We start from the raw sequence: 15,531 nt of genomic DNA on the forward strand, positions 1-15,531 counted from the left end.
AAAAAGTGTCTCCTGCAACCCGTTCCCTTGGTGCTAGATGAACGAACGTCTCTCCACTTGCTCAGTTCTGAGAGATAATTGTGTGTGAAAGCCGTCCTTCACTTAGCTTGTTGGGAAAACAAAGATTCTTTTCAGTTGCAAACTCCATTCCATATATATATATGGGGAGGTACTAGCTCCCAGTCGGTTTTACAGTGAAAACTGCAGGAACTTCTAACCGGCACTAAGAAACAGACTGAGAAGGCCGAGAAAAAGTGTCTCCTGCAACCCGTTCCCTTGGTGCTAGATGAACGAACGTCTCTCCCCTTGCTCAATTCTGAGAGATAAGTGTGTGTGAAAGCCGTCCTTCACCTAGCTTGTTGGGAACACAAAGTTTCTTTTCAGTTGCAAACTCCATTCCATACATATATATGGGGAGGTACAAGCTCCAACTCGGTTTTACAGTGAAACCTGCAGGAACTTCTAACCGACACTAGGAAACAGACTGAGAAAGCAGAGAAAAAGTACCTCCTGCAACCCGTTCCCTTGGTGCTAGATGAACGAACGTCTCTGTACCTGCTCAGTTTTGAGAGATAAGTGTGTGTGAAAGCCGTCCTTCACCTAGCTTGTTGGGAACACAAAGTTTCTTTTCAGTTGCAAACTCCATTCCATACATATATATGGGGAGGTACAAGCTCCAACTCGGTTTTACAGTGAAAACTGCAGGAACTTCTAACCGACACTAGGAAACAGACTGAGAAAGCAGAGAAAAAGTACCTCCTGCAACCCGTTCCCTTGGTGCTAGATGAACGAACGTCTCTGTACCTGCTCAGTTTTGAGAGATAAGTGTGTGTGAAAGCCGTCCTTCACCTAACTTGTTGGGAACACAAAGCTTCTTTTCAGTAGCAAACTCCACTCCATGCATATATACGGGGAGGTACTAGCTCCTAATCTGTTTTACAGTGAAAACTGCAGGAACTTCAAACCACCACTAGGAAAAAGACTGAGAAACCAGAGAAAAAGTGTCTCCTGCAACCCGTTCCCTTGGTGCTAGATGAACGAACGTCTCTCCACTTGCTCAGTTCTGAGAGATAATTGTGTGTGAAAGCCGTGCTTCACTTAGCTTGTTGGGAACACAAAGTTTCTTTTCAGTTGCAAACTCCATTCCATACATATATATGGGGAGGTACTAGCTCCAACTCGGTTTTACAGTGAAAACTGCAGGAACTTCTAACCGGCACTAGAAAACAGACTGAGAAAGCCGAGAAAAATTGTCTCCTGCAACCCGTTCCCTTGGTGCTAGATGAACGAACGTCTCTCCACTTGCTGAGTTCTGAGAGATAAGTGTGTGTGAAAGCCGTCCTTCATCTAGCTTGTTGGGAACACAAAGTTTCTTTTCAGTTGCAAACTCCATTCCATACATATATATGGGGAGGTACAAGCTCCAACTCGGTTTTACAGTGAAAACTGCAGGAACATCTAACCGGCACTAGGAAACAGACTGAGAAAGCAGAGAAAAAGTTTCTCCTGCAACCCGTTCCCTTGGTGCTAGATGAACGAACGTCTCTGTACCTGCTCCGTTCTGAGAGATATGTGTGTGTGAAAGCCGTCCTTCACCTAGCTTGTTGGGAACACAAAGTTTCTTATCAGCTTCAAACTCCACTCCATACATATATATGGGTAGGTACTAGCTCCAACTCGGTTTTACAGTGAAAACTGCAGGAACTTCAAACCGGCACTAGGATACAGACTGAGAAAGCATAGAAAAAGTGTCCCTGCAACCCGTTCCCTTGGTGCTAGATGAACGAACGTATCTCCACTTGCTCAGTTTTGAGAGATAAGTGTGTGTGAAAGCCGTCCTTCACCTAGCTTGTTGGGAACACAAAGTTTCTTTTCAGTAGCAAACTCCACTCCATGCATATATACGGGGAGGTACTAGCTCCAAATCTGTTTTACAGTGAAAACTGCAGGAAATTCAAACCGCCACTAGGAAACAGAATGAGAAACCAGAGAAAAAGTTTATCCTGCAACCCGTTCCCTTGGTGCTAGATGAACGAAAGTCTCTCCACTTGCTGAGTTCAGAGAGATAAGTGTGTGTGAAAGCCGTCCTTCACTTAGCTTGTTGGGAACACAAAGTTTCTTTTCAGTTGCAAACTCCATTCCATACATATATATGGGGAGGTACTAGCTCCAAGTCGGTTTTACAGTGAAAACTGCAGGAACTTCTAACCGGCACTAGGAAACAGACTGAGAAAGCCGAGAAAAAGTGTCTCCTGCAACCCGTTCCCTTGGTGCTAGATGAACGAACGTCTCTCCACTTGCTCAATTCTGAGGTATAAGTGTGTGTGAAAGCCGTCCTTCACCTAGCTTGTTGGGAACACAAAGTTTCTTTTCAGTTGCAAACTCCATTCCATACATATATATTGGGAGGAACTAGCTCCATGTCGGTATTACAATGAAAACTGCAGGAACTTCTAACCGACACTAGGAAACAGGTTGAGAAAGCAGAGAAAAAGTGTCTCCTGCAACTCGTTCCCTTGGTGCTAGATGAACGTACGTCTCTCCACTTGCTCAGTTCTGAGAGATAATTGTGTGTGAATGCGGTCCTTCACTTAGCTTGTAGGGAACACAAAGTTTCTTTTCAGTTGCAAACTCCATTCCATACATATATATGGGGAGGTACTAGCTCCAAGTCGGTATTACAGTGAAAACTGCAGGAACTTCTAACCGGCACTAGGAAACAGACTGAGAAAGCCGAGAAATAGTGTCTCCTGCAACCCGTTCCCTTTGTGCTAGATGAACGAACGTCTCTCCACTTGCTGATTTCTGAGAGATAAGTGTGTGTGAAAGCCGTCCTTCACCTAGCTTGTTGGGAACACAAAGTTTCTTTTCAGTGGCAAACTCCATTCCATACTTATATATGGGGAGGTACAAGCTCCAACTCTGTTTAACAGTGAAATTGCAGGAACTTCAAACCGGCACTACGAAGCAGACTGAGAAAGCAGAGAAAAAGTGTCTCCTGCAACCCGTTCCCTTGGTGCTAGATGAACGAACATCTCTCCACTTGCTCAGTTCTGAGAGATAAGTGTGTGTGAAAGCCGTCCTTCACCTAGCTTGTTGGGAACACAAAGTTTTTTTTCAGTTGCAAACTCCATTCCATACATATATATGGTGAGGTACTAGCTCCAACTCGGTTTTACAGTGAAAACTGCAGGAACTTCAAACCGGCACTAGGAAACAGACTGAGAAAGCAGAGTAAAATGTCTCCTCAAACCCGTTCCCTTGGTGCTAGATGAACGAACGTCTCTCCACTTGCTCAGTTCTGAGAGATAAGTGTGTGTGAAAGCCGTCCTTCACCTAGCTTGTTGGGAACACAAAGTTTCTTTTCAGTTGAAAACTCCATTCCATACATATATATTGGGAGGTACTAGCTCCATGTCGGTATTACAGTGAAAACTGCAGGAACTTCAAACCGGCACTAGGAAACAGACTGAGAAAGCAGAGAAAAAGTGTCTCCTGCAAACCGTTCCCTTGGTGCTAGATGAACGAACGTCTCTGTACATGCTCATTTCTGAGAGATAAGTGTGTGTGAAAGCCGTCCTTCAACTAGCTTGTTGGGAACACAAAGATTCTTTTCAGTTGCAAATTCCACTCCATACATATATATCGGAAAGTTCTAGTTCCAACTCTGTTTAACAGTCAAATTTCAGGAACTTCAAACTGGCACTAGGAAGCAGACTGAGAAAGCAGAGAAAAAGTGTCTCCTGCAACCCGTTCCCTTGGTGCTAGATGAACGAACGTCTCTCCACTTGCTCAGTTCTGAGAGATAAGTGTGTGTGAAAGCCGTCCTTCACCTAGCTTGTTTTGAACACAAAGTTTCTTTTCAGTTGCAAACTCCATTCCATATATATATATGGGGAGGTAGTAGCTCCAACCCGGTTTTACAGTGAAAACTGCAGGAACTTCTAACCGGCACTAGGAAACAGACTGAGAAAGCAGAGTAAAATGTCTCCTCAAACCCGTTCCCTTGGTGCTAGATGAACGAACGTCTCTCCACTTGCTGATTTCTGAGAGATAAGTGTGTGTGAAAGCCGTCCTTCACCTAGCTTGTTGGGAACACAAAGTTTGTTTTGAGTTGCAAACTCCATTCCATACATATAAATGGTGAGGTACTAGCTCCAAATCGGTTTGACAGTGAAAACTGCAGGAACTTCAAACCGGCACTAGGAAACAGACTGAGAAAGCAGAGTAAAATGTCTCCTCAAACCCGTTCCATTGGTGCTAGATGAACGAACGTCTCTCCACTTGCTCAGTTCTGAGAGATAAGTGTGTGTGAAAGCCGTCCTTCACCTAGCTTGTTGGGAACACAAAGTTTCTTTTCAGTTGCAAACTCCGTTCCATACATATATATGGGGAGGTACTAGCTCCATGTCGGTTTTACAGTGAAAACTGCAGGAACTTCAAACCGGCAATAGGAAACAGACTGAGAAAGCAGAGAAAAAGTGTCTCCTGCAAACCGTTCCCTTGGTGCTAGATGAACGAACGTCTCTGTACATGCTCATTTCTGAGAGATAAGTGTGTGTGAAAGCCGTCCTTCAACTAGCTTGTTGGGAACACAAAGATTCTTTTCAGTTGCAAATTCCACTCCATACATATATATCGGAAAGTTCTAGTTCCAACTCTGTTTAACAGTCAAATTGCAGGAACTTCAAACGGGCACTAGGAAACAGACTGAGAAAGCAGAGAAAAAGTGTCTCCTGCAACCCGTTCCCTTGGTGCTAGATGAACGAACGTCTCTGTACATGCTCATTTCTGAGAGATAAGTGTGTGTGAAAGCCGTCCTTCACCTAGCTTGTTTTGAACACAAAGTTTCTTTTCAGTTGCAAACTCCATTCCATATATATATATGGGGAAGTACTAGCTCCAACTCTGTTTTACAGTGAAAACTGCAGGAACTTCTAACCGGCAATAGGAAACAGACTGAGAAAGCAGAGTAAAATGTCTCCTGAAACCCGTTCCCTTGGTGCTAGATGAACGAACGTCTCTCCCCTTGCTCAGTTCTGAGAGATAAGTGTGTGTGAAAGCCGTCCTTCACCTAGCTTGTCGGGAACACAAAGTTTCTTTTCAGTTGCAAACTCCATTCCATACATATATATGGGGAGGTACTAGCTCCATGTCGGTTTTACAGTGAAAACTGCAGGAACTTCAAACCGGCACTAGGAAACAGACTGAGAAAGCAGAGAAAAAGTGTCTCCTGCAACCCGTTCCCTTGGTGCTAGATGAACGAACGTCTCTCCACTTGCTCAGTTCTGAGGGATAAGTGTGTGTGAAAGTCGTCCTTCACCTAGCTTGTTGGGAACACAAAGTTTCTTTTCAGTTGCAAACTCCATTCCATACATATATATGGGGAGGTACAATATTCAACTCGGTTTTACAGAGAAAACTGCAGGAACTTCAAACCGGCACTAGGAAACAGACTGAGAAAGCAGAGAAAAAGTGTCTATTGCAACCCGTTCCCTTGGTGCTAGATGAACGAACCTCTCTCCACTTGCTCAGTTCTGAGAGATATGTGTGTGTGAAAGCCGTCCTTCACCTAGCTTGTTGGGAACACAAAGTTTCTTTTCAGTTGCAAACTCCATTCCATAGATATATATGGGGAGGTACAAGCTCCAAATCGGTTTAACAGTGAAAACTGCAGGAACTTGAAACCGCCACTAGGAAACAGACTGAGAAAGCAGAGAAAAAGTGTCTCCTGCAACCCGGTCCCTTGGTGCTAGATGAACGAACGTCTCTCCACTTGCTCAGCTCTGAGAGATAAGTGTGTGTGAAAGCCGTCCTTCACCTAGCTTGTTGGGAACACAAAGTTTCTTATCAGTTGCAAACTCCACTCCATACATATATATGGGGAGGTACTAGCTTCAACTCGGTTTTACAGTGAAAACTGCAGGAACTTCTAACCAGCACTAGGAAACAGACTGAGAAAGCCGGGAAAAAGTGTCTCCTGCAACCCGTTCCCTTGGTGCTAGATGAACGAACGTCTCTCCACTTGCTCAGTTCTGAGAGATAATTGTGTGAGAAAGCCGTCCTTCACCTAGCTTGTTGGGAACACATAGATTCTATTCAGTAGCAAACTCCACTCCATACATATAAATGGGGAGGTACTAGCTCCAACTCGGTTTTACAGTGAAAACTGCAGGAACTTCAAACCGGCACTAGGAAACAGACTGAGAAAGCAGAGAAAAAGTGTCTCCTGCAACCCGTTCCCTTAGTGGTAGATGAACGAACGTCTCTCCACTTGCTCAGTTCTGAGAGATAAGTGTGTGTGAAAGCCTTCCTTCACCTAGCTTGTTGGGAACACAAAGTTTCTTTTCAGTAACAAACTCCACTCCATGCATATATATGGGGAGTTACTAGCTCCAAATCTGTTTTACAGTGAAAACTGCAGGAACTTCAAACCGGCACTAGGATAAAGACTGAGAAAGCAGAGAAAAAGTGTCTCCTGCAACCCGTTCCCTTGGTGCTAGATGAACGAACGTCTCTCCACTTGCTCAGTTCTGAGAGATAATTGTGTGTGAAAGCCGTCCTTCACCTAGCTTGTTGGGAACACAAAGTTTCTTTTCAGTAGCAAACTCCACTCCATGCATATATACGGGGAGGTACTAGCTCCAAGTCGGTTTTACAGTGAAAATTGCAGGAACTTCTAACCAGCACTAGGAAACAGACTGAGAAAGCCGGGAAAAAGTGTCTCCTGCAACCCGTTCCCTTGGTGCTAGATGAACGAACGTCTCTCCACTTGCTGAGTTCTGAGAGATAAGTGTGTGTGAAAGCCGTCCTTCACCTAGCTTGTTGGGAACACAAAGTTTCTCTTCAGTTGCAAACTCCACTCCATACAAATATATGGGGAGGTACTAGCTCCAACTCGGTTTTACAGTGAAAACTGCAGGAACTTCAAACCGGCACTAGGAAACAGACTGAGAAACCAGAGTAAAAGTTTCTCCTGCAACCCGTTCCCTTTGTGCTAGATGAACGAACGTATCTCCACATGCTCAGTTCTGAGAGATAAGTGTGTGTGAAAGCCGTCCTTCACCTAGCTTGTTGGGAACACAAAGTTTCTCTTCAGTTGCAAACTCCACTCCATACAAATATATGGGGAGGTACTAGCTCCAACTCGGTTTTACAGTGAAAACTGCAGGAACTTCAAACCGGCACTAGGAAACAGACTGAGAAACCAGAGTAAAAGTTTCTCCTGCAACCCGTTCCCTTTGTGCTAGATGAACGAACGTCTCTCCACATGCTTAGTTCTGAGAGATAAGTGTGTGTGAAAGCCGTCCTTCAGCTAGCTTGTTGGGAACACAAAGTTTCTCTTCAGTTGCAAACGCCACTCCATACATATATATGGGGAGGTACTAGCTCCAACTCGGTATTACAGTGAAAACTGCAGGAACTTCAAACCGGCACTAGAAAACAGACTGAGAAACCAGAGTAAAAGTTTCTCCTGCAACCCGTTCCCTTTGTGCTAGATGAACGAACGTCTCTCCACATGCTCAGTTCTGAGAGATAAGTGTGTATGAAAGCCGTCCTTCACCTAGCTTGTTTGGAACACAAAGTTTCTCTTCAGTTGCAAACTCCACTCCATACAAATATATGGTTAGGTACTAGCTCCAACTCGGTTTTACAGTGAAAACTGCAGGAACTTCAAACCGGCACTAGGAAACAGACTGAGAAACCAGAGTAAAAGTTTCTCCTGCAACCCGTTCCCTTTGTGCTAGATGAACGAACGTCTCTCCACATGCTCAGTTCTGAGAGATATGTGTGTGTGAAAGCCGTCCTTCAACTAGCTTGTTGGGAACACAAAGTTTCTCTTCAGTTGCAAACTCCACTCCATACATATATATGGGGAGGTACTAGCTCCAACTCGGTTTTACAGTGAAAACTGCAGGAACTTCAAACCGGCACTAGAAAACAGACTGAGAAACCAGAGTAATAGTTTCTCCTGCAACCCGTTCCCTTTGTGCTAGATGAACGAACGTCTCTCCACATGCTCATTTCTGAGAGATATGTGTGTGTGAAAGCCGTCCTTCACTTAGCTTGTTGGGAACACAAAGTTTCTCTTCAGTTGCAAACGCCACTCCATACATATATATGGGGAGGTACTAGCTCCAACTCGGTTTTACAGTGAAAACTGCAGGAACTTCAAACCGGCACTAGGAAACAGACTGAGAAACCAGAGTAAAAGTTTCTCCTGCAACTCGTTCCCTTTGTGCTAGATGAACGAACGTCTCTCCACATGCTCAGTTCTGAGAGATAAGTGTGTGTGAAAGCCGTCCTTCAGCTAGCTTGTTGGGAACACAAAGTTTCTCTTCAGTTGCAAACTCCACTCCATACAAATATAAGGGGAGGTACTAGCTCCAACTCGGTTTTACAGTGAAAACTGCAGGAACTTCAAACCGGCACTAGGAAACAGACTGAGAAATCAGAGTAAAAGTTTCTCCTGCAACCCGTTCCATTTGTTCTAGATGAACGAACGTCTCTCCACATGCTCAGTTCAGAGAGATAAGTGTGTGTGAAAGCCGTCCTTCATTTAGCTTGTTGGGTACACAAAGTTTCTCTTCAGTTGCAAACTCCACTCCATACAAATATATGGGGAGGTACTAGCTCCAACTCGGTTTTACATAGAAAACTGCAGGAACTTCAAACCGGCACTAGGAAACAGACTGAGAAACCAGAGTAAAAGTTTCTCCTGCAACCCGTTCCCTTGGTGCTAGATGAACGATCGTCTCTCCACATGCTTAGTTCTGAGAGATAAGTGTGTGTGAAAGCCGTCCTTCACCTAGCTTGTTGGGAACACAAAGTTTCTCTTCAGTTGCAAACTCCACTCCATACAAATATATGGGGAGGTACTAGCTCCAACTCGGTTTTACAGTGAAAACTGCAGGAACTTCAAACCGGCACTAGGAAACAGACTGAGAAACCAGAGTAAAAGTTTCTCCTGCAAACCGTTCCCTTTTTGCTAGATGAACGAACGTCTCTCCACATGCTCAGTTCTGAGAGATAAGTGTGTGTGAAAGCCGTCCTTCACTTAGCTTGTTGGGAAAACAAAGTTTCTCTTCAGTTGCAAACTCCACTCCATACAAATATATGGGGAGGTACTAGCTCCAACTCGGTTTTACAGTGAAAACTGCAGGAACTTCAAACCGGCACTAGGAAACAGACTGAGAAACCAGAGTAAAAGTTTCTCCTGCAACCCGTTCCCTTTGTGCTAGATGAACGAACGTATCTCCACATGCTCAGTTCTGAGAGATAAGTGTGTGTGAAAGCCGTCCTTCAACTAGCTTGTTGGGAACACAAAGTTTCTCTTCAGTTGCAAACTCCACTCCATACAAATATATGGGGAGGTACTAGCTCCAACTCGGTTTTACAGTGAAAACTGCAGGAACTTCAAACCGGCACTAGGAAACAGACTGAGAAACCAGAGTAATAGTTTCACCTGCAACCCGTTCCCTTTGTGCTAGATGAACGAACGTCTCTCCACATGCTTAGTTCTGAGAGATAAGTGTGTGTGAAAGCCGTCCTTCAGCTAGCTTGTTGGGAACACAAAGTTTCTCTTCAGTTGCAAACTCCACTCCATACATATATATGGGGAGGTACTAGCTCCAACTCGGTATTACAGTGAAAACTGCAGGAACTTCAAACCGGCACTAGAAAACAGACTGAGAAACCAGAGTAATAGTTTCTCCTGCAACCCGTTCCCTTTGTGCTAGATGAACGAACGTCTCTCCACATGCTCATTTCTGAGAGATATGTGTGTGTGAAAGCCGTCCTTCACTTAGCTTGTTGGGAACACAAAGTTTCTCTTCAGTTGCAAACGCCACTCCATACATATATATGGGGAGGTACTAGCTCCAACTCGGTTTTACAGTGAAAACTGCAGGAACTTCAAACCGGCACTAGGAAACAGACTGAGAAACCAGAGTAAAAGTTTCTCCTGCAACTCGTTCCCTTTGTGCTAGATGAACGAACGTCTCTCCACATGCTCAGTTCTGAGAGATAATTGTGTGTGAAAGCCGTCCTTCAGCTAGCTTGTTGGGAACACAAAGTTTCTCTTCAGTTGCAAACTCCACTCCATACAAATATAAGGGGAGGTACTAGCTCCAACTCGGTTTTACAGTGAAAACTGCAGGAACTTCAAACCGGCACTAGGAAACAGACTGAGAAATCAGAGTAAAAGTTTCTCCTGCAACCCGTTCCATTTGTTCTAGATGAACGAACGTCTCTCCACATGCTCAGTTCAGAGAGATAAGTGTGTGTGAAAGCCGTCCTTCATTTAGCTTGTTGGGTACACAAAGTTTCTCTTCAGTTGCAAACTCCACTCCATACAAATATATGGGGAGGTACTAGCTCCAACTCGGTTTTACATAGAAAACTGCAGGAACTTCAAACCGGCACTAGGAAACAGACTGAGAAACCAGAGTAAAAGTTTCTCCTGCAACCCGTTCCCTTGGTGCTAGATGAACGATCGTCTCTCCACATGCTTAGTTCTGAGAGATAAGTGTGTGTGAAAGCCGTCCTTCACCTAGCTTGTTGGGAACACAAAGTTTCTCTTCAGTTGCAAACTCCACTCCATACAAATATATGGGGAGGTACTAGCTCCAACTCGGTTTTACAGTGAAAACTGCAGGAACTTCAAACCGGCACTAGGAAACAGACTGAGAAACCAGAGTAAAAGTTTCTCCTGCAAACCGTTCCCTTTGTGCTAGATGAACGAACGTCTCTCCACATGCTCAGTTCTGAGAGATAAGTGTGTGTGAAAGCCGTCCTTCAGCTAGCTTGTTGGGAACACAAAGTTTCTCTTCAGTTGCAAACTCCACTCCATACAAATATATGGGGAGGTACTAGCTCCAACTCGGTTTTACAGTGAAAACTGCAGGAACTTCAAACCGGCACTAGGAAACAGACTGAGAAATCAGAGTAAAAGTTTCCCCTGCAACCCGTTCCATTTGTTCTAGATGAACGAACGTCTCTCCACATGCTCAGTTCAGAGAGATAAGTGTGTGTGAAAGCCGTCCTTCATTTAGCTTGTTGGGTACACAAAGTTTCTCTTCAGTTGCAAACTCCACTCCATACAAATATATGGGGAGGTACTAGCTCCAACTCGGTTTTACATAGAAAACTGCAGGAACTTCAAACCGGCACTAGGAAACAGACTGAGAAACCAGAGTAAAAGTTTCTCCTGCAACCCGTTCCCTTGGTGCTAGATGAACGATCGTCTCTCCACATGCTTAGTTCTGAGAGATAAGTGTGTGTGAAAGCCGTCCTTCACCTAGCTTGTTGGGAACACAAAGTTTCTCTTCAGTTGCAAACGCCACTCCATACATATATATGGGGAGGTACTAGCTCCAACTCGGTTTTACAGTGAAAACTGCAGGAACTTCAAACCGGCACTAGGAAACAGACTGAGAAACCAGAGAAAAAGTGTCTCCTGCAACCCGTTCCCTTGGTGCTAGATGAACGAACGTCTCTCCACTTGCTCAGTTCTGAGAGATAAGTGTGTGTGAAAGCCGTCCTTCACCTAGCTTGTTGGGAACACAAAGTTCCTTTTCAGTAGCAAAATCCACTCCATGCATATATACGGGGAAGTACTAGCTCCAAATGTGATTTACAGTGAAAACTGCAGGAACTTCAAACCGCCACTAGGAAACAGACTGAGAAACCAGAGAAAAAGTGTCTCCTGCAACCTGTTCCCTTGGTGCTAAATGAACGAACGTCTCTCCACTTGCTCAGTTCTGAGAGGTAATTGTGTATGAAAGCCGTCCTTCACCTAGCTTGTTGGGAACACAAAGTTTCTTTTCAGTTGCAAACTCCATTCCATACATATATATGGGGAGGTACTAGCTCCAAGTCGGTTTTACAGTGAAAACTGCAGGAACTTCTAACCGGCACTAGGAAACAGACTGAGAAAGCCGAGAAAAAGTGGCTCCTGCAACCCGTTCCCTTGGTGCTAGATGAACGAACGTCTCTCCAATTGCTGATTTCTGAGAGATAAGTGTGTGTGAAAGCCGTCCTTCACCTAGCTTGTTGGGAACACAAAGTTTCTTTTTCAGTTGCAAACTTCATTCCATACATATATATGGGGAGGTACAAGCTCCAACTCGGTTTTACAGTGAAAACTGCAGGAACTTCTAACCGGCACTAGGAAACAGACTGAGAATGCAGAGAAAAAGTGACTCCTGCAACCCGTTCCCTTGGTGCTAGATGAACGAACGTCTCTCCACTTGCTTAGTTCTGAGAGATAAGTGTGTGTGAAAGCCGTCCTTCACCTAGCTTGTTGGGAACACAAAGTTTCTTATCAGTTGCAAACTCCACTCCATACATATATATGGGGAGGTACTAGCTCCAAGTCGGTTTTACATTGAAAACTGCAGGAACTTCAAACCGCCACTAGGAAACAGACTGAGAGACCAGAGAAAAAGTGTCTCCTGCAACCCGTTCCCTTTGTGCTAGATGAACGAACGTCTCTCCACTTGCTTAGTTCTGAGAGATAAGTGTGTGTGAAAGCCGTCCTTCACCTAGCTTGTTGGGAACACAAAGTTTCTTTTCAGTAGCAAACTCCACTCAATGCATATATACGGGGAGGTACTAGCTCCAAGTCGGTTTTACAGTGAAAACTGCAGGAACTTCTAACCAGCACTAGGAAACAGACTGAGAAAGCCGGGAAAAAGTGTCTCCTGCAACCCGTTCCCTTGGTGCTAGATGAACGAACGTCTCTCCACTTGCTGAGTTCTGAGAGATAAGTGTGTGTGAAAGCCGTCCTTCACCTAGCTTGTTGGGAACTCAAAGTTTCTTTTCAGTTGCAAACTCCATTCCATACATATATATGGGGAGGTACAAGCTCCAACTCGATTTTACAGTGAAAACTGCAGGAACATCTAACTGGCACTAGGAAACAGACTGAGAAAGCAGAGAAAAATGTCTCCTGCAACCCGTTCCCTTGGTGCTAGATGAACGAACGTCTCTGTACCTGCTCAGTTCTGAGAGATAATTGTGTGTGAAAGCCGTCCTTCACCTAGCTTGTTGGGAACACAAAGTTTCTTTTCAGTAGCAAACTCCACTCCATGCATATATACGGGGAGGTACTAGCTCCAAATCTGTTTTACAGTGAAAACTGCAGGAACTTCTAACCGGCACTAGGAAACAGACTGAGAAAGCCTAGAAATATTTTCTCCTGCAACCCGTTCCCTTGGTGCTAGATGAACGAACGTGTCTCCACTTGCTCAATTCTGAGAGATAAGTGTGTGTGAAAGCCGTACTTCACCTAGCTTGTTGGGAACACAAAGTTTCTTTTCAGTTGCAAACTCCATTCCATACATATATATGGGGAGGTACAAGCTCCAACTCGGTTTTACAGTGAAAACTGCAGGAACTTCTAACCGGCACTAGGAAACAGACTGAGAAAGCAGAGAAAAAGTGTCTCCTGCAACCCGTTCCCTTGGTGCTAGATGAACGAACGTCTCTGTACCTGCTCAGTTCTGAGAGATAAGTGTGTGTGAAAGCCATTCTTCACCTAGCTTGTTGGGAACACAAAGTTTCTTATCAGTTGCAAACTCCACTCCATACATATATATGGGGAGGTACTAGCTCCAACTCGGTTTTACAGTGAAAACTGCAGGAACTTCAAACCGGCACTAGGATAAAGACTGAGAAAGCAGAGAAAAAGTGTCTCCTGCAACCCGTTCCCTTGGTGCTAGATGAACGAACGTCTCTCCACTTGCTCAGTTCTGAGAGATAAGTGTGTGTGAAAGCCGTCCTTCACCTAGCTTGTTGGGAACACAAAGTTTCTTTTCAGTTGCAAACTCCATTCCATGCATATATACGGGGAGGTACTAGCTCCAAGTCGGTTTTACAGTGAAAACTGCAGGAACTTCTAACCAGCACTAGGAAACAGACTGAGAAAGCCGGGAAAAAGTGTCTCCTGCAACCCGTTCCCTTGGTGCTAGATGAACGAACGTCTCTCCACTTGCTGAGTTCTGAGAGATAAGTGTGTGTGAAAGCCGTCCTTCACCTAGCTTGTTGGGAACTCAAAGTTTCTTTTCAGTTGCAAACTCCATTCCATACATATATATGGGGAGGTACAAGCTCCAACTCGATTTTACAGTGAAAACTGCAGGAACATCTAACTGGCACTAGGAAACAGACTGAGAAAGCAGAGAAAAATGTCTCCTGCAACCCGTTCCCTTGGTGCTAGATGAACGAACGTCTCTGTACCTGCTCAGTTCTGAGAGATAATTGTGTGTGAAAGCCGTCCTTCACCTAGCTTGTTGGGAACACAAAGTTTCTTTTCAGTAGCAAACTCCACTCCATGCATATATACGGGGAGGTACTAGCTCCAAATCTGTTTTACAGTGAAAACTGCAGGAACTTCAAACCGCCACTAGGAAACAGACTGAGAAACCAGAGAAAAAGTGTCTCCTGCAACCCTTTCCCTTGGTGCTAGATGAACGAACGTCTCTCCACTTGCTGAGTTCTGAGAGATAATTGTGTGTGAAAGCCGTCCTTTACTTAGCTTGTTGGGAACACAAAGTTTCTTTTCAGTTGCAAACTCCATTCCATACATATATATGGGGAGGTACTCGCTCCAAGTCGGTTTTACAGTGAAAACTGCAGGAACTTCTAACCGGCACTAGGAAACAGACTGAGAAAGCCGAGAAATATTTTCTCCTGCAACCCGTTCCCTTGGTGCTAGATGAACGAACGTGTCTCCACTTGCTCAATTCTGAGAGATAAGTGTGTGTGAAAGCCGTACTTCACCTAGCTTGTTGGGAACACAAAGTATCTTTTCAGTTGCAAACTCCATTCCATACATATATATGGGGAGGTACAAGCTCCAACTCGGTTTTACAGTGAAAACTGCAGGAACTTCTAACCGGCACTAGGAAACAGACTGAGAAAGCAGAGAAAAAGTGTCTCCTGCAACCCGTTCCCTTGGTGCTAGATGAACGAACGTCTCTGTACCTGCTCAGTTCTGAGAGATAAGTGTGTGTGAAAGCCATTCTTCACCTAGCTTGTTGGGAACACAAAGTTTCTTATCAGTTGCAAACTCCACTCCATACATATATATGGGGAGGTACTAGCTCCAACTCGGTTTTACAGTGAAAACTGCAGGAACTTCAAACCGGCACTAGGATAAAGACTGAGAAAGCAGAGAAAAAGTGTCTCCTGCAACCCGTTCCCTTGGTGCTAGATGAACGAACGTCTCTCCACTTGCTCAGTTCTGAGAGATAAGTGTGTGTGAAAGCCGTCCTTCACCTAGCTTGTTGGGAACACAAAGTTTCTTTTCAGTTGCAAACTCCATTCCATGCATATATACGGGGAGGTACTAGCTCCAAGTCGGTTTTACAGTGAAAACTGCAGGAACTTCTAACCAGCACTAGGAAACAGACTGAGAAAGCCGGGAAAAAGTGTCTCCTGCAACCCGTTCCCTTGGTGCTAGATGAACGAACGTCTCTCCACTTGCTGATTTCTGAGAGATAAGTGTGTGTGAAAGCCGTCCTTCAC

Source organism: Camelus bactrianus, unplaced genomic scaffold (genome assembly GCF_048773025.1).
Source record: "Camelus bactrianus isolate YW-2024 breed Bactrian camel unplaced genomic scaffold, ASM4877302v1 HiC_scaffold_43, whole genome shotgun sequence".
Lineage (NCBI taxonomy): Eukaryota > Metazoa > Chordata > Mammalia > Artiodactyla > Camelidae > Camelus > Camelus bactrianus.